The 24,563-nt window shown below is 44.3% G+C and overlaps 1 long non-coding RNA gene across 1 annotated transcript in view; it reads right to left on the reverse strand.

Annotated features, from left to right (window-relative positions):
- Window positions 1–24,563, reverse strand: part of LOC111560102 — a 56,855-nt gene that overhangs the window by 25,665 nt on the left and 6,627 nt on the right. The window contains exons 2-3 of the long non-coding RNA XR_002741646.2: window positions 22,069–22,144; window positions 3,008–3,126 (exon numbers count right to left, since the gene is read on the reverse strand). This is a non-coding gene — a long non-coding RNA (uncharacterized LOC111560102). The remainder of the gene's footprint in view (window positions 1–3,007; window positions 3,127–22,068; window positions 22,145–24,563) is intronic.

The raw sequence follows: 24,563 nt of genomic DNA on the forward strand, positions 1-24,563 counted from the left end.
GCATAGCTGGCTGCAGACGTGCTTACCTCTGTGCAGGATCAATTATGCAGACTGAAAATCTAGGCCAACCATTGCCACCTAGTAAGGGCCATTTGTACTTTTTGATTGACTAGTTGGTATAATCTTTATTGTCCCTTAATGCATTAAACATACTATTATGTTCTTTTAAAAGAAATGTAATAGTGAGAACGATTCATGTAGAGTGTATTTGAAAAAGCTAGGTCAAAAAAGCTCTCGCAAGGCTTATCCTTGTCAAAGATTACTACTTGCCAAAGCATTATCAGGAAATCCTTTCTTTTGCTTAAAAATTGTTTTAAGAAATAGTTTCTAAGTTTGCTAGGAAAATGAATGGTTTTTCTCAGAGTATAAGACTACAAATAACCTAGGATGTTATAGAAAGACGTAGACTTTAAGGCTAGTCAAGCCTTTGGAATGAAAAAGATACTTAATATTATATGGTAACCTTAGGAGAGCTCTTGCAATTCTACAATTCAATAATTGTATGAAATTTGGGCTGTGGGTAAACTTTGTCTGAGAAACAGAACTTGGCAGAGAGGCAAAACATTCTGGTAGTCCTTCTACTGGACCGTTATGAAAGAAGAAACATCCTGTGTTTGAATAGATGCAGAAGAAAGTCATTTCAGAACTGTTGTAAGGTTTTGCTGTATTTATATTACACTAATGGTACTCCTCACTTGGGAAAAAACTTCCATCAGATTCCTGTGTGCTTTCTCCTGGCTCAGCAGTTTGACATGAATGGATAGGGTTGAATATGAAAGTCTGTGGAAGGAGAGTCAGTCTGCCTTTCCCCAGACAGGAAACAGAGAAGATTAAAGATGCACTGGTGTCTGTCCCGGGCTTCCCTTAGGCAATGAAAACAAATAGGGCACAGAATTAATATTCTTTCTGCAGCTTGTGGGAGGCCTTTAGGCAGAACATCAGTGACCGTTTTACTATCTATATTCAGGCTACGTTTTGACGCATGATATTTGGGGAAAGTGGCAAGCATTGTGTAATCTGGGATCATCTGTAAACAAATGTCAGTTTTCTAAACTAGATGAGAGCCAGTTGGGGGTTGCTCTGTAGTCAGGGCCAACCTGTTCAATCTCAGAGATGTGCAGAGAGGAAAAGGAGTGGCGACTGGTGGTGGATAGAGGGAAAGCATCTTGAAGGGGCCGGTTACTGTCAGGGGCCATAGCCTGCCCACCGTCTACTCTGGTCACTTTCACATCAGTTCAATCACTACATCTGGAGCACTTCCTGCATGCCAGGCTCTTTGCTAGTGTGAAGATACAAAAATAAATGACACACGATCGTTGATTAGTGCATAGTCTAATGGATGCAAGGTAAGAGGAAGAAGGTTTCTCCGAGATTAATCACATCAGAAGCCCACCACCAAACTCAAGCTGCAAACTCCTTCCCCACTTGCAATGGCACTTCTGACTCACAGGATTCAAGAAGTTTGTGGGTGACCAGTGACGTCCCATTCCTTCTTACCGTGTGTGCTTTATAAATGCAGTGAGGAAAGCATGGGGTTTGCTTTACCCCCAAAGTCACAGTTAATAACTATGGGAACCAATTTCCTGGCTCCATCTGTGCTCATTAGGGAAGGAAGAAACCAAGAAATGGGCCTTGTTGCTGGGGTCCATGTTCACCCACCCTGGGCCCCCGGCCAGCAGTTCTTTCTTTTCATATGAGGGTGAAAAGTATCCTGGGCTGAATGTCTAGCCCTATTTACATTTTATGAGAAAGATAGATTAGCATAAAGGTATAACACTCCGCACGGGCACTGAGGAGGGCACCTGTTGGGATGAGCACTGGGTGTTGTATGGAAACCAACTTGACAATAAATTTCATATTAAAAATAAATAAATAAAACTGTGCACGGAGTTTCCTGATTAGTGCGATTAACAGGATCGAGTACCATGTTAACACAGTGCTTCGCAGTGTGAACTAGAAAGCATGTGTCCAAGGTTTACTGGCTGAGACTTTAGGGCTAGTTAAGCCATGGTGCTTTCCCTTTGCAGTTGAAGGGCAAAGACAATAAAAAAGAACAGCTCCCGGAAATCTTACGAGTCCCGTCTCAGCAGATGGAGAAAGACGTGTTAGGTCTCTCTTTGGCCGATCAGAGGTTGCTTTAGAATTCTGCTGTGTCTGGGTCTGTTATGGTAGATGGTGCCTATTTGACTTCAACTGAACTGGCTACTAAGAATATGTGTATGTTTGTGTGTGTTTATTGGCATGTCCACACTTCAGATTCAATAGTCCTCCTGGTAGATGATGCTAGATGAGGTTCCTCATCTTATGAAAGGAGTCCTTCCATAGATTAAAGTTCCTTCTAGCTCTCAGATTCTGGGAGCCTATGATTCTATAAGTTTCATAGTAGGCTCAGCTTTTTTTGTTTGTTTGTTTTCAGGTGTGGGGAAAGGACAGACAGGGAGTAGGTTTATACCATTTATCATCAGGAAGTTTATCAAGAAGAGAGACAAACACATATGAAACACCTATAACAATGCAAGTTAGTCTATAACTAAGTTGGGAATTATTTAAGAGGCTTAAGAGGGGCGCCTGGGTGGCGCAGTCGGTTAAGCGTCTGACTTCAGCCAGGTCACGATCTCGCGGTCCAGGAGTTCAAGCCCCGCATCAGGCTCTGGGCTGATGGCTCAGAGCCTGGAGCCTGTTTCCGATTCTGTGTCTCCCTCTCTCTTTGCCCCTGCCCCGTTCATGCTCTGTCTCTCTCTGTCCCAAAAATAAATAAACGTTGAAAAAAAAAATTAAAAAAAAAAAGAGGCTTAAGAATTCCAAAAGGCAGGGTATCCATGGGATCTGGGAGTGACAAGTAGGGGACACTTTGCAGAAGACATGGTCATATAGGACCTTACCTGGGCAGAACTTGATGAATGAAGATATGAGCATTCCCAATAACTAAATATATAGCACCTGAAAACAGAGTTAGATGGACAATATTTATAGATATTCATTTAGTTGTGTGGCTGTTGTCCTTTACCTGTTTATTTTTCCAAGGAGATGCAAATGGCGTATCAGTTGTAGAATCTTCTTTTGAGCTCACTTTGGTTCATGGCATGAATGAAATATGGTGGCTCCAAGAACAATACAGACCGTGTCCTGAAATATAAGGAGTGCTTCAGACCTGGTTGGTTAGCTTTATGAGTTGAAATAGTATAAAGCTTCTTAAATTTGCTAAGGAAAATTCCAAGACTTTGGTCTGAGATGTTCCCTGTTGAGAATGTCTTTTGTCTCCACCACCTGCCCCAGTGCATAATTTTTCTGCAAGACCTCTAAGCTCTCAAACCCAAGCCTGCATGGGAGAGCCAATTAGGGCAAAGCTTTCATGTACTGTTTGTTTTGACCCCATGGCCCTTCCTGAAGAGATCCATGTATTTTCTTTTTTTCTTTTTTTAAGCTTATTTATTTATTTTGAGAGAGAGAGAGCAGGGAAGGGGGAGAGAGAGTGGGAGAGAGAGAATCCCAAGAAGACTCCACGCTATCTGCACAGAGCCCGATGTGGGGTTTAATCTCACAAACTCTGAGATCATGATTTGAGCCACAATGAAGAGTTGGATGCTTAACCAACTGAGCCATCCAGGTGCCCTTTTGTATTTTCTTTTTTTAAGAATCATTTTATTTTTGGGGCGCCTGGGTGGCGCAGTCGGTTAAGCGTCCGACTTCAGCCAGGTCACGATCTCGCGGTCCGTGAGTTCGAGCCCTGCGTCAGGCTCTGGGCTGATGGCTCGGAGCCTGGAGCCTGTTTCCGATGCTGTGTCTCCCTCTCTCTCTGCCCCTCCCCCATTCATGCTCTGTTTCTCTCTGTCCCCCCCCCCCCAAAAACAAACAAACAAACAAAAAAAAACGTTGAAAAAAAAATTAAAGAATAATTTTATTTTTAAGTAATCTCTACACCCAATGTGGGGCTCGAGCTAACAACTCTGAGATCAGGAGTTGCACGGGAGGCAGTGGCACCTGGGTGGCTTGGTCGCTTGGGCACCCGACCTCGGCTCAGGTCATGATCTCACCACTGTGGGTTCGAGCCCTGCATCAGGCTCTGTGCTGACAGCTCAGAGCCTGGAGCCTGCTTCGGATTCTGTGTCTGCCTCTCTCTCTGTCCCTCCCCAGCTCACGCTCTGTCTCTGTCTCTGTCTCTCAAAAACATTTAAAAAAAAAAAAAAAAAAAGGAGTTGCATACTCTTCTGAGACAGCCAGGCGCCTTGAGAGATCCATATATTTTCCAGACACAACTTTGACCTCCAATAAATTGTAAAAATTATTAACGCAATGACCACAGATCAAGAATTAGTGCCACCGTTTTCTAAATATGTAAGGAATAATATTGTTAGTAACAATAGCAAACACTTATATAGTACTATGTTCAAAGTATTATTCTAAGATTTTTATATCTTTTACCTTGTTGACTCTTCATGAGGACCCTATGGGGCATATGCTATTATTTTTATGTTTCCCATTTTGTAGATGAAAACGTCAAGGCATGGAGAAGTGAAGAAGCGTGCACCTGACCCAGTTTGCAGAGCTGGAATTCGAATCCAAGCAGTCTAACTCCAGAGTCTGTGTTCCGAGTCTCTCTAGTAAAAGGCTGCTGTTTAACATAGAACATTCTTCACTTCTATTCAAACCAATGAAGTTTTTCCCCCATCTTTCATAATATTGTCTGTAGTCAGAGAAAAGGGTACTGACCCTGTCACTGGGGTGAGGGCTGGCAGCTTCTTTTCTCTCTGTGCTGGCTGCTTTGTTTCTTGCACAATCCCTCCCATGTCCTAGCTGACACTGAGGGAGTTATGCAGGACCCCCAAGGGGTACCAGGAAGGTGCTGTGGTCCTAGAATCTGCTGTCTATCCGCAACCAGGCCAGATCTTTCCCAACCCTACGCATCAGAGGTGAAGTCATGCCCACAGGACCTGTTTTTAATTTTAGCAAATGCCACCTATAATTTAACCGTCACTGTTGACATTATGGCACTTTTTCACCCAGTCTTTTGTCTGTACATTTCCCCTGACTGTTCCCGTACTATTGAAATTTTAATATGTAACCAGGTTGATATACTGCTCTTTTGTTTAATACATCACCAGCATTTTCTCCTTGTATTATAAATTATTCACAAATATAATTAAGTTTTTTTTGACAAATGAAGGAATTGCATGCCCACGACAAATATTTCAAACTGTACTGAAATATATTTTGATGCAATACTAGCATATGTGTGAATGAATCATTTTCGTTGACATAAATAGATCATATGATATACACTATTCTATCCGTTGCTTCCCCCTTTCTCTCTCCCTTCCCCCCAAAACACAGAGAAATATGCGAATTTGGAACTAACATTTTCCTTTTCCTTTTCATCTAATTTCCTCTCCTGACGGTTTTTGATACAAAAGTTAAGACAAGTTTATTGTAACAATGGCAATGGTACAAAGATTTATAAAATGAAAGCGAGCCCTCTCTTTTGGCCTCCTCGCCAAGCCCATCCTCTTGAGCTACCAGCACTAACACCTGCTATCTACTTTCCACGATTTTCCCTTGCTCATTCAAACAGATGCAAATGCATATTTACATAGAGATAGATTCTTTTCTGGTTTGTTTTTACTTAAATATAATTAAAGTAAATGCATTAGTCTGCAACTTGTTTTTTGGTTTTCTTCCCTTGACAACGTATCAGGAACATTCCTAACGATTTGAGAGATGTGGCTCCGTTATATTTTTAATTATTTTCTAATTGCCCCACCCCCACCCCACGTGTGTGTGCGCGCGTGCGCACGCGTGCGTACGTGGTCTCACAATTCTTCTGTGCAATTCAGCTTCGCAGGCACCTCTGCACCCTTGCTAACCAGCCTGTTGAAGTTCCAGGAGGTTCCTGGATCCCAATCCTATCAGTCTGGTAAAAAAGGGCATTGCCTTACTGAACATACTTGAGAGACCCAGTCCAACTGGATCCCTGTTCCTTGAGGGAAAAAGGAACGAGGGTCCCGTGGCCCGCCAGCTTCTGCACACGGAAAGCCTTTGAGCATTTGCTAGGTGAGTCACTGGGTCTATCTCCCCTGTCCTCAAACTCACAGCCTTTGAGGGTGAATGTTATTGTTTTAAGACAGCCAATGAATAAAACCCCTTTCTTCCTGTGAGTTCTGTATCAATCAAAAGATCAAAACAGAAGTCTGATGAAAATATCCTCTGATTAGCCAGACTGAGTCAGCCTAGAACTAGGGCCACAGAGATACTGAATCCGTTTGCCCATCTATCCTCAGACGCGTGCGGGCACATAGTCAGAGCTGGACCGGGTCAGACGCCTCCTGCAAGGTGTGCACCCACACACCTGACAAGGCAGCCTGGGAGGGTGGCGCTCCAGGCACACCTCTTCTGGGACAGGACCCAGGGGTGGCCCTTCCTTCTTGCCAGTCCGACCACTCAGAGGAGCCAGGCTTCTTCTTCTGGTGAGGAGACAGAGAGGTGGGAAATTGGGTAGACATACTGACAGGGAGGGAGTTCTGACTCTAACGGCTGAAGTAGGAAGGCTGGGACGGAGAGGGATGCTCCCACAGATCACATGCTGAAGAGTGAGTCATGCCACGAGAGGTAGATTTATACCTCAATCTGTTGTTCAACAAACACAGTGTCATCATTTTGTCCAGCCCCGTGCAGGTACCACGTATTTATGCTGGGATGACGTACATTGCGGGAACACCTCTCACGGCCTTGGTGGCCGGCCAAACGTCCACAAGCAGGTCCCCTCCCACCCCGTACCGAGGTTGCATTAGAAAGACCCAGAAGTTCTGGATGACTGATGAACACCCACATCTCACAGAAGGATGGGGACAGGGTGATGCACACCCAGAGACAGCATCCGCCCACAGCTCCATTTGCTCATCTGTCAAATGAGGAGGTCGATTGCAACCATCTCCCTGGGGACCCTATTGTGCCAACCTTCTGTGGTTCTGAAACAGCACCTCCCCCGTAACTGCTGAAGACCACCTTGTCCATAAATAAACTGGTGGAACTGTGAACTTGCTGAATTTCTAATGGCCAAGAGCACCAGAGAGCTCTTTTAGTCAAAATGGAAGCCCAGGATTTTACTTCTTTAAAAAAATTTTTTTTGATGTTTTTATTTTTGAGAGTAGGGGGAGGGGCAGAGTTGACCAAATGTCAACTTATATAAAAGAAAAAGAAAATTATGAAGATAAGCAAAGAAAAAAGACACATTGTATAAAAAGGAACAAAAATAAGAATTACAGAAGGCTTTTCATAAGAAACTATGCAAGCCATAAAGACACTAGAGGGACATCTTCAAATATCAATTTGAAGTTGCTTTTTAAAAAACATTTTTTTACATTTATTTAGTTTTTGAGAGAGAGAGAGAGAGACAGATCACGAGTGGAGGAAGGGCAGAGAGAGAGAGGAGGAGACACAGAATCTGAAGCAGGCTCCAGGCTCGGAGCTGTCAGCACAGAGCCTGACTCGGGGCTCGAACTCATAAACCACGAGATATGACCTGGGCCGAAGTGGAATGCTTAACCAACTGAATCCCCCAGGCACCCCAGGATTTTACTTCCAAGGCTAATAGGCAAGATAGGGATCTCTCAAGACCTAGAGCAATAACACACTCCACATCCACAAATACCACCTCTCTGGGAGGATAGGCTGGTACAACCTTTGAAAATATTCATTAAAATACAAAACACACATACTCCCCCTGATCTGGCCATTTTACTTCAGGAAATTTACCTTTAGAAATAAACCATGCAACCGTGCACGGATATCTGCACGAGGATAGTTTTGTAGCATTCTTTGCAAAAGCAAAAAACTCAAAATAACTTAAATGTCTATGAATAAAAGATGGATTAAATAAAGATGGTTCATATATAGAACGGACTAACCATGCAGCTATTAAAAACTATAATAAGGGAAATCTGTAAGTGCTGGCAGGAAAGGTGTTCAAGACAGAGTATCGATTGAAATAGCAAAAGGCCTATACTATGTGTGGTATGATTACATTTCTTGGTGTGTGTGTGTATGTGTGTGTGTGTGTGTGTGTGTCCGTGGGGGCGGGGAGGGGTTCTTCAATATACTTGGAAAATAAAACACGTACCCCAGCCTCTTCACAGAGTCTATTTTTGGGAGTCTGGATCGTCTGCATGGGAGTAAGTTCTGTTGGAAAATAAAGAACTTTTTATATTTTACTTTTATGCATTTCTATAATCTAAGTTGTTTTTTTTTTAACAATAAGTACTAATGATTTTTATGGCCCACACAAAGAAAGCCCCCTCAATCCTCAGAGCCTTCCTGCAGAGAAGAGTTAGCATTCTTGTCCCAGAATGTAGGACAGGGCTCTACTGAGTCAGTGGAAAGGAAGCATGCTAAATGTAGAGCACTAAGGTGATATCGTTGTCCAAAGGCTTCAGGGCAATTTTGGGCGATCTTTGGAGGTCCACACCAGGGTGCATTGAACTTGGGTAAACTAGAGGCCAAGGTGGAGGCCCAATAATCTGAGTCCACATTTACACAAAAAATGCTGCTCATTTGAATAGGAAGAAATAAAAGCGTGCACACCATACATCACACGATTTAGAATTCCTCTTGGTAGGATGATTTCTGTACCTCCTTGTCCTGTAGCAAACTGCATTTCCCATGGTGGGTTCACATGCCTGCTTGGTTCTTATGATTTACTTCTTTTATGTCTGTGTCTATGCCAAATCATGCACAGTGGTTCACAGAGAAATGAAGAGACCCCTCTTCTGTGAATTGTCCAGAGCTGTCTACAAACTCTTTGTGTTGTTAAACTTCACGTTGTCCAACCTTATGACTCTCAAGAAAGGTAAGATCACATGCCTATGCAGGCCCAAATGTGGCTGGATCTTTCCACTTTCTTGACTGCAGGACCCGAGGCCCCTTTCCATGTCAATCTCCTCCCTTGGGTAGAATGTCTGAGTTCACTGGAGGTCTTCAATCTAAATGATCCTCTTGGCGGATTTTCATCTCACCACGCTGTGTTGGTCTCTTGGCAGATCGCCCCTTGGGACCCTCTGGGGCTACTGTGGCTGCAGACCTGCTCACTGATCTGTAGGGACTGTTTCCTGCAGACCCCTCAGGGCCACCCGAGGGGGGCCGCCCACCCCACGGTTCTCCCCGGATCTGCCATTCCAGCTGATGGGCACACCCAGCACGAGAGCTCCCTTACCCCAGACTTCTGCTCAGTGCCCCGCCTGCTGCTACATTCCAGACTGCTGACGTTTACTGTTCTTCTGCAAAATACATAGGGACAGGGCTTCTCTGCCTGTGTCTTCCACAAAAGCTGTTGGAGTGGTGGAATGGGCAAAGGATCCCAGGAAACAGTCCCCGTGTTGTTCCAGGGACCACTTCCCTCCACCTCTTACTCAGCTGTTGAGTCAACACTGGCCGCCACCTTCCCTGAGGCTAGAGGCTTCCCTGAGTTCTCCTTGTGCAGTTTGGTTTCTGTTCATCTCTTGCCAACTTGCTGAACATGTCTGTGGTTATCTGACCCCTATCCGTGGACATGCAGGTTTTCCCCTAGGGTTCTTCTAGCTGATGAAAGCAGCGAGCAGGGTACTAGAAGATGCAACAGACTATCAGCTCTACATGCACACTGCGTCTGAACCTCTGCTCTGGAAAGCGGAGGTCCACCACTACCCTAGTGAGGCACGGAAAGACCCTACAGGTTAGACAAGCAAGGGAAAAGAGCCATAATGAAGGAGAAGGAATAGGGCTGAACACTAAGAGGGGATGGCAGGTAAACTGCCAAAAGCATGATGGAAGAATTTCAGGGCAAGGAGAGAACCTGGGTGGATTAGTCGGTTAAGCGTCTGACTTCGGCTCAGGTCATGATCGCACAGTTCATGAGTTTGAGTCCCACATCAGGGGAGGTTGTGTCCTGCTTTGGGTGAGCCCTGCTTCTCTCTCTCTCTTTCTCTCTCCCCCTCCCTCTCCCTCTCTCTTTCTCTCTCTCTCCCCCCTTCATGGGATTCTCTCTCTCTCTCTCTCTCTCTCTGTCCTTGCTCGTTTGCGCCCCCCCTCAACAAACAAACAAACAAATCAAATTTGTAAACAAACAAACAAAAAAGAATTTCAGGGCAAGTTGATCAAAGGATTGTTCTTCAGTCTTCAGCCGTGGGCCAAATGAATATCTCTGAGGGATTCCACAGACAGGTCTTGCAGAGCAGATCTTTGATGGTTTGGAAAAACACTAGAGCTCTGGAAATCCTCACATATACAATACATTCTAGCATACGCTGTCATGTCAGAAGCTGGTGTCAGAAGAAAAAGAATCACGGCCAGTGAAGTAGAAAGTTGGATACTGAGCTAGGCCCATGCTTTAGCCAAGGGGCTGACTTCTTCACAGTCCCCTCAAAGCATGTGATTCAAACTGGTGTCTCCCCAAAGTTACAGATGAGTATGTCATGGATTGTGGGATTGTGTGTCCACGGCTGAAGCTGAGAACATTAAGCACCAAAGTGCTAAGGGCCGAGGGTCCTGTGCAGGAAGCCATGGCTTAAAGCTTCCCCAACTTGTTTCCCATCGAACTTCATTCACCTGAGCGACTTCCCTACAAAAGCTAGCTCTTCAGTCTACACCCAGTATGGCTGCTTGTCACTCTGGGAACCCTCTAGAGGGGCCCATTTCCTGAAAACTGTTCTCAGCCTCCCCCTGGCTTCAGCCAGGCCTTGAGGAACCAGGGACCAGTTCTGCATTCTTGCAGTTATGGAGAGCCTCTTCCTTGTTCCTTCTTCCTGATGTTCTGTTCTGTTTTGTTTTGTTTTGTTAATAGAGGACAGGGGAAGGGAGATTAGGGAAGAAAGTCTGGCAAATGAGATTCAAGTTATTTGGTGGTAGCACTCGGTGGAAAATTCTGGCTATAAGCCTAGTTACTTAAAATGATGTTTCTAGATATTCAAAAATATAATTCTAAAGACGCTTCTATTTTACAGATGGTCAGCCCCCCAACCTTCACGCGCAAGAGAGAGAAATGAAGAACCAGGCCAGTGGTGAGTCACTGAGGTGAGTGCAGAGAAGGATCTGAGGGCATCTAGGAGGTGGTGGGGGTGATGCTGAGTCCTGGCTCACCCAGTGTCAGAAGCTGTGGGTTTCCTTTTAGCTCTGTCGTCTAACTAGCTACGTGATCTTGGGCACATTACTTTATTTCTTTCCGCACCTCGGTATTCTCAGTAAAAAGATAGGGAGTTAGATCAGATATTCTAGAAGATTCCTTTTAGTTCAATATACTCATATGGATTATTCATATAGATATGAATCTATAGTTTTGATTGCTCCTCTACTCAGAAGTTCCTTATAGGATGATAGTTTAAGACAAAGTCACTGATCTATAGAGATGACTAAATGGTGTCAGATTTAATGGTGGATAATTGATTCAAATTTAATCAGCGATTTGTCTTTTGTTACAAGACAATGCACACTAAAGTTGTGGTGTTATTTTTAAAGAATATTTTTAAAATATTATTTATTTATTTATTTATAGAGCACAAGCAGAGAGGGGAGGGGCAGAGAGACAGAGAGATTGAGAGAATCCCAAGCAGGCTCCACACTCAGTGCAAAGCCCTGTGGGGGGCTCGATCCCACAACCCTGGGAACATGACCTGAGCCGAATTCAAGAGTTGGATGCTCAACTGACTGAGCCACCCAGGCTCCCCTAAAAAATCTTTTAATTCACTTTTCAAAGTGCTTTCACTTGTATAATTTTTAAAAATCCTCTAGTTACAAAGAAGGCATTAAAAGAGGCTGAACTAAGCCCACAAATTTTCATCATATCCTTCCCTGTCTTTGCAACAGAGAGTTCCAAGAAGTGTTCTTTTAGGGCTTGTAAATTCTTTCCAGGTAGCAGGTGGCCACCACAGAGTGCGCCTGGTCATCTTGATCCTATTGTCCTGCTTCGCAAGAGGAGAGGTGGCCCCAGTGACCTCCTCCTCCAGGCCGGCCCCACTGCTTCTGGTTTCCAGACAAAAGTATTGACCCTTAGCAGTACCTAGAAGCCTCAACAATGTACTGGACTTTAGCCTCTTCCTGAGAGGAGTTATTTTTCATGGAATGTGTTTCTAGACTAGGTGGAATTCTTAGCAATGGTTTCATCACACACTGAATTCGCTTCTCCGTCAATGGCTTTTTGGCCAGCGGTCTCTGTATAATTGCTTATGAGAGTTTGCTAATAGGCTACACAGGCCCACTTGTTGTGTTGGGTTGTTTGCCCGGGATGTGCCCGGGATGTGCTGACTTCAGGCCCCATGTCTAGCATGCATGGCAGACCAAGCCATTTCATCTGGTGCTCTAAAGGTTAGGAACCATTTCACACACTGTTGAGATAGTCACTTGCTTCCTTGTGACAACTTTTTTTATTCCACTGAGTCTGGGTATGTGGAGAAATTGGAGAATGACCAAGAGCTATTTCCTTTTATTTTTCTTCCAAAAGAGTTTCATGGACTAAATTCATTAACTTATAAAAACTTCATAGAACAAAACTTGGTAAAAGAAGCCCTCACATTTATCATCATCATCATCATTACTTTCGTAGACTACCCAATACTAGTGAGGGGCAAATTGCATAGCAACTGAATTTAAAGGGAGAATCTATATACCTTGTAGTCTAGATTCCTGCTCTACAAATGGGGGCACTGAGTTTCAGAGAGAAGACAAGATTTGCCTGCGGTCAGAGTTGACCGAAGCATAAAATGGGATTAGAACCCAGGTTAAAAATAGCAATTTAGAAATTTTATATCTTTGAAGCCAGCCAGTACATCCCAGAAGTTTTTGAGACAGATAAAGTGACAGGATAATCCTGGAACCCTCAGACAAATTTTGGAGAGTTGTTTTCTTTTTATTATTATTTCTTATTCCACTGGCCCTTAAGGTCCTATCTACAGGCCCCCAAGGAGCCCTCACTTATTGTGGCCCTCGTTCCATCAGAGGCGGCTGGTCATGCATCGCTGGGAATGGTTGTTGCCATTGGGAGTGATGGAGGTCAGCTTTGTTTATTGGAAGCTGGATCCCTCAGCTGGTTGAAGGAAGATCAGGAAAGCTTTTTCTAATTTTTCATGAATTCTTCCCTTTTAGGTGACATTATTTTGTGGAAGGCATACATATTTGGTTTCTTAGGGCTGCTGGAACATAGTACCACAAACTAGGCAGCTTAACCAACAGAAACGCATCCCTTCATGTTATGGAAGCTAGAAGTCCAAGATCGAGGTGTTGGAAGAACTGGTTCCCTCTAAGGCCCAGGTGAGAAAATATTTCTGTGCCTCTTGCCTACTCTCTAATGGTTTCCTGGCGGTTTTCAGGGCTCCTTGGCTTATAGAAGCATCACCCTGATCTCTGCCTTCATGTTTGCCAGGCGTCGTCCCCGTGTGTGTGTGTGTCTCCACATTTCCCCTTTTTATAAGGACATTGGTCATATCGGATTAAGGTCCACTCTAATGACTTCATTTTAACTTGGTTATCTCTGTAATGACTCTATCTCTGAATCAGGTCACATTCTGAGGTACTGGAGATTAGGACTCTGACATCTGAATTTGGGGAATGGGCACACAACACACTGAATGCTTCAGGCAAGTAGGGATCGTCTGTCTCACGTACCACTGAGTGCTCCAGGGTCCGGCACAAAGCATGGTGCCTATCAGACCCTCAGAAATGTGTTGAACTAACGAACACACTTAGCTAGCCTCATCTAATTATACTAGGGGTTTTCAGATTGGCTTTTCATAAGGTGTTAATTTTCCCTCCAAGATGTTGATTATCCTTGGTGATGTGGGGATTGGAAGCTGCATAGGCAGTAATCCCCAATCCTCAGTGGAGCCAATTTAACGTCAGAGTCTTCTCACATGAGCACTTTCAATTGCACTGTTACCAAGTAGAAAACCAACAGACATTGACTTTTGTCTGTCCTGTCCGGAGCCTGGGGGAAGGTGTACTGGGCAACAAATCGATCAGAAAGCAGCAGTAGCAGAAGGCAGAGAAAAAATGCCTGAATAACAGAGTTGGCGGACCTCTCTTCCTGTCTGGGAGATCCTATTCTGCCTTTGACTTCTGATGATACCAGGATAGGTTGACACATGAGCATCTGTGTGGCACCAGCCATGGGAACGCTGCCCGGGCAGACGGGGAAGTTCTCACAATGTCACTGGGGCTGGGGGAGAGCCAGTTCTGAGATATCTGTGACCCATCTGCAAGAATAGTAACTCCTTACAAATGAAAGCTGGACTCAGAGGCCCAAGTAGTAAATCCTGTGTCAGTCCTTTATATTTCCCACTAGAATTGTTCATGCACATAAACAACAGATGGAAGAGATTAATGAGACACATTATATTCAAGTAGAATAAATTGGTCTGAAATGTGGATGTACTGCTCTCATTTGGCCGAGTGTAATATCAGCTCAAACGGAAGATTGTAGCACACTTCAAGGCTGCCTGGGCAATTGTGGCACAACCTTCTAGCACCCATGCAAGAGGACTGAGTCAGGAAGCAAACCCATTTAAAATACCTGTGCCCTTTCTGCAAAATATTGGTGCATCCAAAGCCTGTCCCTTGAGTTGCTTCCAAAAACGGATGCCTTTAATAAAAGCAAAAGAGCACATGACACAGGATCTAGTCACTTGTTTATTTTTGTGTGTTTGCTCTGTTATATTTTGAAGTGGGCGAGTTGGCTTGTGAGTGTGTGCCTACATGGCCATCTGGGCAAAAACGAGAACAGATTTGGGTCCCCTTGGTTCTTCTGTTTGATTGGAAATTAGCCTCCTCCTTGGACTCTAATTTGCAATGTTTAATGGAATAGAAATGATTGGAAGCTTGTTGTTGATGGTGCGCGGTAGAGACAAAGCTGTACTTAGTGTCACAAACGAGCTCTTTGCCCATTTATTGGTTAGCTCAATGAATGTAAATAGATCACTGCATCTAATCACTTAGACAGAGCACTCCAGGGCTCAGGCCAAGACCAAGACTGATGATCTGAACGGCCACAAGATACCCTGAGTTTGCTCCTGGGCTGCTGTGCCTTTCAGGGGATCTGCTTTGGGACCACAGGGCAGTCAGGGCATCTGTGCCTTTCTGGCAAGGCACAGAAGGCTTGACTCTGTGCAGCTTTACGTGGTGATTCTTTTCACGATGAATCTGGATTGCCAGATCTGCCCTGCAACGAGGGTGAGGCCGAGAACCGAACAGCATTTGTCTCTCATCTGAACTTGTATCCTTTGTGGAATACAAAGTGGTCGCTGGCCAGCTGCCACTTTCTAGGATGACATTCCATGGGCGGCTGGCATGCCCCACTGCTTGTAAAATGTCAGAAAGTCTTTTGACTCCGGGCTAACCATCCCAGGTGCATCCTTCTGTTTTTGCTTTTTTTTTTTCCCCCCGACCTAGTTTGTGTTTGCTGACAGGTCTTGGTCACTGCTTACTTACTAGCCAACCACCTGTTCATCTGTGGTCCAAGTACACACATGGTACTTCCTAAGGAATCTGCCTAATACAGCTTAGAGTGGGAGCCTTCTTTCTACTATTCTGGTGCCACGTTTCTATTAACACCCTTTAAGATCATAGTAGGTTTAAATATTTTCATCACGAAATATTTCAAACCTACAAAAAAATACAAAAATCACAAATGCTTATGTACCTGCTTCCCAACTCCGTTGAAAGCTTTTTAATTTTTTTTTTTTTTTTTTTTTTTTTTTTGCCATTAAATCTTAAGAGCCACACTTGGTGTCTCCTGGGAATCCCATTTCATATCCCTCCCCTACTCCCTGGCTTCCTGACTCACACTCTCCCTCCCCGGAGGTAATCATTATCCCAAGTTTCGTAGGTTTCAATTGTATGTGTGTGGTTTTTTTTCTTTTTTCTTTTTTTACGCTGTTACTATACATGCATATATTCTTAAAAATTTACAGTGGTGTTTTGCACATTTTAAAACTTTACATACATGTTGTCAGTTGGTAGGATCCTTTTCTAACTTGGTTTTCATCTAGCGTTTTGTTTTTTGGAGATTGTTCCGTGTTGCTGCATTTTTTGTTATACTGTTATATAGAATTGCATTTTATGAATATAGTGTAATTTGTGTATCCACTCTCCATTTGATATTTACGCTGTTTCCTTTGCCTTTTACAAAATGCTGCAATACATCTTCTAGTGCCTTTTCCCTAGTTTGCAGACGAAACACTTTTTCCAGCATATACACCTCTTGGAATTGCTGGATCTACGAATATTGCCAAATACACATCTGTGAGTACGCGTACGAGGTCCCGTTTCTCCGCAATCTAACCAAATGTTGGTGTTACCCCATTAACATTTCTTTTTTTAAAAATTTTGTAAAGTTTAGAGAGAGACAGAGACAGCACGAGTGAGGGAGGGGCAGAGAGAGAGGGAGACAGAGAACCCCAAGCAGGATCCGTGCTGCCAGTGCAGAGCCTGACATGGGGCTTGAACTCACAAAACCGTGAGATCAGGACCTGAGCCGAAAGCAAGAGTCGGGCGCTTACCAAACTGGGCTACTCTGGTGCCCCCATATTACCATTTCTTAAGACTAATTTTCTTTAGGGCAGTTTTAGGTTTACAACAAAACTAAGAGGAAGGTCAGAGATTTCCCATATACCTCCAGCCCCTACGCATGCGTAGCCTTCCCCATTATCAACATCACTCACCAAAATGGTATATTTTTTATGCTGACACCTCATAATGACCCAAATACCTGAGGGTTCACTCAGTGTTGCACACTCTCTGGGACAAATAGGTAAGGAAAAATATGTATAATATCATACAGCATATTTGCATTGCCCTAAAAAATCTTCTGTGCTCTGCCTCCGCATCTCCCATCCCCCACCCCTGACAATCACTGATCTTTTTATTGTCTCCATAGTTTTGCCTTTTCCGGAAGGTCGTGTCGCTGGAATCATACAATACGTAGCCTTCCAAGGTGGCTTCTTTCACTTAGTGATGAGCCTTTGAGGTTCCTCCACGTTTTCATGGCTCCATGGCTTATTTCTTTCACATTCACATTCTTCACCAATCTGAGGGTATCTCAGGGTTGTTTTAATATGCATTTCCCTTGGGGCACTTGGGTGGCTCAGTGGGTTGGGCGTCCGACTTCGGCTCAGGTCATGATCTCACCGTTTGTGAGTTCAAACCCCGTGTAGGGCTCTGCGCTGACAGCTTGGAGGAGCCTGGATTCAGCTTCTGGGTCTTCCTCTGTTTCTGCCCCTCCCCCGCTCACATTCTGTCTCTCTTAAAAATGAATAAACTTCAAAAAAAAAATTTAATTTGCATTTCCCTAATTATCAGTGCTGGCGAATATGTTTTCCATATGTTTATTTTCAGTGTTCTTCTTCTGTGGTTTGCCTCTTTCTGTACTTCGCCTCTTTTGCCCTGGATATGTTTGTCTTTTTTCTTATTCATTTGTAGGAATCCTTTATAAATTTTGAACATAATCCTCTGTTAGCTTTAAATGTTGCAAATATCTTTTCCCAGACTGTGCCTTGTCTCTAACTTTGTTTATGTGTCTTTTGATGAACGCAAAGATTTAAATTTAATGTCGTTAAATGTGTTGTAAAAGGTTTGCCCTCTTTTTTTTTTTTCCTGTCTTTTTAAGGAAGTCTTCCTACTACCCACCAGAGGTCATAAATCTATTATTCTATATTTTCTTCATTAAGTGTTATGGGCCTGCCAACCTTAATTTAGGTTTCTAATTGACCTGGAATTGAGTTGTGTGTGTGTGTGGTGCAGGGATTTAATTTTATTATATTTTTCATAAGGCTTATGAGTTGCCCCAGAACATTTTCTTTGCATAACACCCCTTTTCCTCCTGATCCGGTTCTGCCTCAAGGTGCAAGGATAGGGGATGGTGTTAGAGGAGACTGGGTGATTCCTGGAGCTGAGGAAGAGGGGCCACCCACAAGAATCACGGTATAGACAGACGTAGCCCCTGACAGAGGAGTGCCAGAGTGGGAGGGGGTGTGGGAATAACCTCCTCCTCTCTCTTCTCAGGCCTTCTGTTCTTTGGCCGTTACTTCCTGTTGGTCAAATCCCAAAGGAGGTCAGAGGACATCAGCCAGAGGGCTGGTGCCTCAGCGTGTGGGATCGCCTCCCCAGGGGCCAGAGCAGGGCCTCGAAGGGATCTGTTGGTGGTGCAAATGGAGACCAGCCAGGCCGGTCCTCTATGGCACTCATCTACCTCATTTTATTGGTTCTCCCAGAGAGACACCACTCGGTTTCACTAGAGTTTTCCAACCTGTACACATCCCAGTTCAGGACAGTTCAAAAGCAGATTTTCCAAAACTGGGTAGCCAGTCCAAAGCCAGCCGTGCAAAGAAAGAGCAGTATTTCCCCTGCCAGAGAAGATAGGCTAAATAGAATCTTCAAGTCATGTGCAGGCTTCAGATTGCTTGAGAGTTTATGAATCCCTTTGGGAGGACGTGATCCTGGGTACCTGCTCATATTTAACAGTAGAGATCTAAAAGCTGGTTGGAAGTATTGAGAGAATAGTGAAGCTGGTCAGCGTTTATCTTCACTGCAGAGTGATCGAGGGGGGTGTTGGAGAAACACCGAGGTCCTCTCGGACTGTCAGGCTCCCTAGAGAAAAGTTTTATTTATTTTTTATTTTTTAAAACATTTATTTATTTGGAGAAAGAGAGAGAGAGAGTAAGAATGAGAATGCGAGGGGGGAGGGGTAGAGAGAGAGAGAGAGAGAGAGAGAGAGAGAGAGAGTCCCAAGCAGACTGCACTGTTAGCACAGAGCCCGATGCCGGGCTTGATTTCACGAACCGTGAGATCATGACCTGAGTGAAATCACGAGTCGGATGCTGAACTGACTGAGCCACCCAGGTCCCCTTCTTGGAAAAAAGTTTTAGAATTGCCTGTGTTTACCAAGTGGCAAAAGAGGGCTGGGACCTCAGTGTTCAGTTCCATAGGCCACTTTATCTCTCTTTTTGGGGCAGGAGACTGGATCATTCCCTCCCAGCTGCTATAACAAAATCACCATAAACCGGGAGGTTTATAAACAGCAAACATTATCTCATGGTTCTAGAAGCTGGGAGGTTCAACATCAAGGTACCAGAAGATTCAGTGTCTGGTGAGTGCTTGGCTTCTCATCTTCTTGCTGTGATGTCTCATGGTGGAAAGGGTGAGGGAGCTCTCTCAGGACTCGGTCTGAGGCTCTGCCTTCATTATCTCATCACGTCCCAGAGGCCCCATTTCCTAATACCATCACCTTGGGGGTTCGGGTTCAACATATGAATTTTGGGAGAGACACAGACATTCAGACCATCCCAAATACCCATGCCTTCCACTGTGTCTCAGTGGCCCCCGGCCGAGAAGACTTTCTGGTCAACCACCTGCCTGGTCATCTGCAGTGTGGAGAAGAGGAGGGGCTCTAAGGGTTAACTTATTCCCAAACAGCTTTCACCAAATCCTCCTTAATGTAGTCCCCTTTCTTCCCAAGTCCAAGGACCTGGTGCTGCCAGTGTCTGAGCCCATGAGGGTGCTGGCCTGTGAACCAGCCTTGCTCACAGCTCCCCCCATGGCCAGTGGAAGATTTGGGCTGAGGCTGGTCTGCAGAGTCCTCTCTCATTATCCACCTGTGTTCCAGCATGCACATCTTAACTGTTCTTCCCACCTCTTCTGTCTCCCTGTGCTTGTGCATTTTTGCCCTTGTAAGCAGTCCCTTCTCTGCACTTTCATAGTGGATCCTCTGGAGCGGGAATAATTAGGTACATGGGCTCAAATATCATAACCCAGAATCCTTTCTTCCATTTTCTATAAAAGTATTAGCTTTGGGGCGCCTGGGTGGCTCAGTCAGTTAAGCATCTGCCTTCGGTTCAGGTCATGATCTCACGGTTCATGGGTTTAAGCCACACATTGGGCTCTCTGCTGTCCGGGCAGAGGCCGCTTCCGATCTTCTGTTCCCCTCTATCTCTGCCCCTCCCCGCTTGCACTCTCTCTCCCTCTCTCTCAAAAATAAATTAAAAAAAACTTAAAAGTATTAGCTTTGAGACGTGAATGGTCTATTCATTTATTTCAGTCTTTCTTGCCTTTTTAAAATAGATGCATTCAAAACTATCAATTTCCCTCTGAATATTCTTCCTACGGGTTTTGATATTTAGTACCGCCCATTGCTGGTGCGTTCCAAATATTTTGTCATTTCTACTGTGATTTCTCCTTAGGTGTGCAACTTACTTTAAAAACAGATTTTTAAACTTCCAAACATTATAAAAGAATCTTTTCATTGCTGATTTCTTATCAACATGCGGTCAGAGAAGATGGCTTATATGACATGGATTCTTTGAAACATGCTGAGATTTCTTCTGTCCCTGTAGTCATGGTCAGTTTCTGTGTATGCTGCCTTCTGTGCTTGGAAAGAATGTGGTCTCCATTTGTTGGTGAACGATTCTATGTCTATTAGCTCACATTTGTTGGTTTTATTCTTCTAATTGTCTACGCCCTTACTAATCTTGTATTGGCACAATCAATTTCTTCTTACGTGGGTAGATTGGCATGAATATACATATTTGCAATTGGTGGATTTTTCCCATTAAATTATATATAATGTCATTCTTCGCCCCTAAATTAAGGCTTTTGCCTTAATTTTTTTTGTCTGATTTATTCTCCAGCATTCTTTTGTTTTTTACGTAGTTTTTCATAGTATATATTTTCCATCCATTTATTTTCAACATTTCTCTCTCTCTCTCTCTCTGTGCGTGCATGTGTGTATTTTTGGTATGTCTCTTGTAAGTAGTGTAGAGATGCGGGTTTTTTTTTTAGTTTAAATTTTATGTATTCTTTAAATATGTAATCCAGCATAAATTACCAAATTCTAAATATACTAAAGAGGAAACAGTAAAAACTCTCCTTCTCATCTTCCCAGATTCTCTCTTCAGAGGCAGCCAAAAAATTATTAGTTTTTTCTAAGTAAGATCACTGTGAATATAAATAAATATAGTAGCTACATTTATTTATTTCATGGTGGCATTATATGTACTGTTCTGTACCTTGCCTTTTCAGATCTCAGAGATCTACCCTTAACATACATAAAGAACTTCCTCATTCTGTTGAGTGACTGCAGTTGATTCACTTTTGAATGTATCCTGGTCTGTTGAACTTATCTCCCATCAGTGGATTTTTAGGTAATTTCCAAATCCTTTACAAACAACGTTGTGATGAATAATCTTGTACAAACATTATTTAAATACGTGCGAGTGTACGTATAGAAGAAATTTCCAGAAGTGGAAATGCTGGAACAAAGGGTGCATGCTTTCATAATCCTGACGGATCTATAGATGTCACCCAATTACCCTCCACAGAATTTTGTCAGTTTACGCTCCCGCCAGAAAAGAATGTTCTACCTCATTCTGATGCCCACCTGCTGGTTTTCCCATTTCATCACCAAATCAGCCAAGGACCAAGGACCAAGAGGACCAAGTCAGCAAAGAGTCCTCTGTTGGGATTTTAAACATGGTACTGCTGAGCCGAGAGATGGAAGAGTGAGCGAAGTCAAACGTGGGGTGGTGAGGCGGGAACCTGTAGCTCCTTGAGGCCTGGCGGGGAGGCAGTGTGACTGGACCCCAGGAGCCGGGCCTTGGAAGCAGCTGGAAGGATGACAGGCCTGCCTAGCAGGAGCTGGGAGGATGGGAGGGGGGGCGCTGTCAGGAGAGAGCTGGAGGATAAGTAGCTGCCCCCGGATAGAGATAACCCCCGGGCAGCCAGGGAAGGGGAGAAATACCCTGGCTTCTCCCTTCCACTGCCTTCCAGACCGCCTGCCAATGCCTCACGTTTCTGAAAAGGACCCGGATTCAGCCAGAGCTTAGGAAATGCATTTTCCCATGAATACAGACCAGAGCAGAGAAAGAAGGGGAGCAGCTCTGAGAGCAAATCAGGCCAGTGACTGGCACAGCCCAATCTTTTTGTGCTCAGTCCCGTTCTCACCGGCCGCCCATATTTAATGGTCATGTGACAATGATGTCCTGTGCAGTGTGACAGAGCTCAGTGATCCTTTGTACCAGCACTCAAGCCCTTCCCCCCAGATGAGGACGTATAAAGCCCCTCACTTACCACAGGTGTCTCAAAAGCCTAGATGTTCAGGTCTGGATGTTTCTTCTGATTGTGAACTTAAGTACCATTGGCATCCCTCGTACATAATCATCAGGGAGTGAGAAAGAAAAAGAAAAAAAAAGTTAGCTAATAAATACCCACAAAGGCAGACACAGCTGTTCAGTCTTCATATCTGTAGCTGGCCACGAGGCTGCAGGTGATGTTTATGAGTTTCTCCTTCCATGACCCGTTCAACATTCCCTTTGTCCTCTGCCAACACGTGGCTGTTTGGGGAATCTTTACCTGGTAGAGTGGCAGGAATCTTTTCTTTCCCCCAAGAGTCTGATTTCTTAATAGTCCCGCCTTTATTGAGTAAAGTGCCTTCCATTTACTACGGTCATGTGGTACTAAAAGGCACCAAGAGATTGCTTTCTGCTCCAGACATAGCCTTCCCTGCCCATGGTGTATCAGAAAGCCTATTTCCTCTGGGTAAATGAGATTATTCCCCTCCACCAATCTGATAACCTCTTTCCCTGCCCATTGGTTCCAAGTAGCCCAATGGCAATCTCAACTTCCAGTGCTGTGCAACTATTCTTGTGTTGCTGGTGGACACATTCCTCTCTTGGGAGTCAATACTCCTAACTGGGCAGAGCCCAGGGTTGCAAGACTGGAAGCTTTCTGTGATGGGCCATCAGGTATAGTGAGAAGTCATTCCTCTATCTCTGCTCCTGGGCACCATGGGGGAAACCACACATATATGGGTTTCTGGTTCAGACCACGTACTGCATCCTGTCGGGACAGTATCCCAACTGTACAGTCTCAAGCTTCCAGAAGGCCGTCCTGCCAGATGCTTCTTGGTGATATGGTACATATTAAAACGAGCCAGGAAGGAAAGAGTTGGCAATGGATTTGAGAGTAAAATAGGCGAATGACTGGCAAGCTCACCGATGTGGTGCATTATCCAATGTATTGGATCTTTGCCAGTCTTGTAGATGAAAACCCTTGATGTGTTTTTATTTTTCATTTCTTTTGAATGTCTTTTTATGTATTTAGGAGCCACTTAGATTTTCCTTTTCGTGAACTCTTGATTTTTAAACAATTTATGTTTATTTATTTATTTTTTTTAGTAAGTAAACTTTACCCCCAACATGGGGCTTGAACTCATGACCCCCAAGATCAAGATTTGCATGCTCCACTGCTCCACTAACTGAGCCATCCAGGCACCCCATGAACTTTTGATATTTGTGCTTGTTTTTCTTTGGAATATTGATGCCTATCTATGTTTTAGTGAAGTCAGCCCCTGTCTATAGATTTTTCCCCCAGATTTGAAGTGCTACTTTGTCATATACTAAATTAAAAAAAATTATATTGAGTTCTATTTCTGGACTTTTAGACCTGTTATCTTGGTCTATCTTCTGATTAATGTATTAATATTACCTTATTTTATTTCTTGTGCCTTTCTATTGTAATGTTTGCAGGGCTAATACCCCCCCTCCCCCACCCTTGGTTTCCATTTAAAAAAATTTCTGGATAACCTGGCTTTAAATTTTTACCACATTACCTTCATGATTAGCTTGTCTAGACCCCAAAGTAAGTCATGTTATTTTTGTGTTGGGATCACATTCCCAAACACCACTGTCTACTGGGCCCTGTACAACATGGCCCCTGGCTTCCCCTCAACCTCATCTTCTGCCACGGTCCCCATATTTCCTCTCTTCCACTCTGGCCTCCTTGCTGTTGCTCAAACAGGCCAATTCCTTCATTTGCTGTTTTTACTTCACTCTGTTCGGCGAGTTTGAGAGGCCCCCACAGTGAACCACACTCCCGTCCGCAGTCATCCGGAAGGGAGCTCTGCCTGCCTGGGATTTTAGGGGGTAGCAGGTCCAGCCTCCCAGTCAGTGAGCAGTTACTTCTGTTCCTGGCCTTGGGGCTGAGTCTTAATCCTCTCCAGGCACTAGAGCCACCATTGCCCATGAAGCCACAGCCACAGCCCCGGGCAGCGGGCTGCCCCCAAGTTCTCAGCCACGGCACCACTTCTGGCTCAGGCAGGAACCCGTTAGTCCCTGTTTCTCCAGGCAGCTGACCTCTTAGCTTCCACTGCCTGATTCAGACCCCAGAACCCAAGAGGCTCAAGGCTCCAGTTCCACCCGTTGCTTTGGTTCCCATCTGCTTCTGGTCTGTGGAGATGTTTAGTTTGTTTCTGAGGCCAGCTGTGTTTTACTGGATTTCTCTTTTGATATGTTGTTGCTCATTTTTATGTGTTTGGAGCAGAGGGGGTGTGACGAACCATGAACTTGCAGCCCCATCTTGAACAGACCATGCACTTAGACTTGCAGCCGCTCAATTACAGCACTCTGAAGTTGCTTTCACACAGGCTACTGCTAACATAATACATCATCTACCCTGTACCTGTGGGGTGGTTTGGGGCACAAATGCTGGAGCTTAGATCAACTCCTCGGCAGAGCAGTCGATGTGGAGGAAATGCAGGTGGGCGTGGCTGCAAATCTGAGGTCCCC

Source organism: Felis catus, chromosome B1 (assembly GCF_018350175.1).
Source record: "Felis catus isolate Fca126 chromosome B1, F.catus_Fca126_mat1.0, whole genome shotgun sequence".
NCBI classification, from domain to species: Eukaryota; Metazoa; Chordata; class Mammalia; order Carnivora; family Felidae; genus Felis; species Felis catus.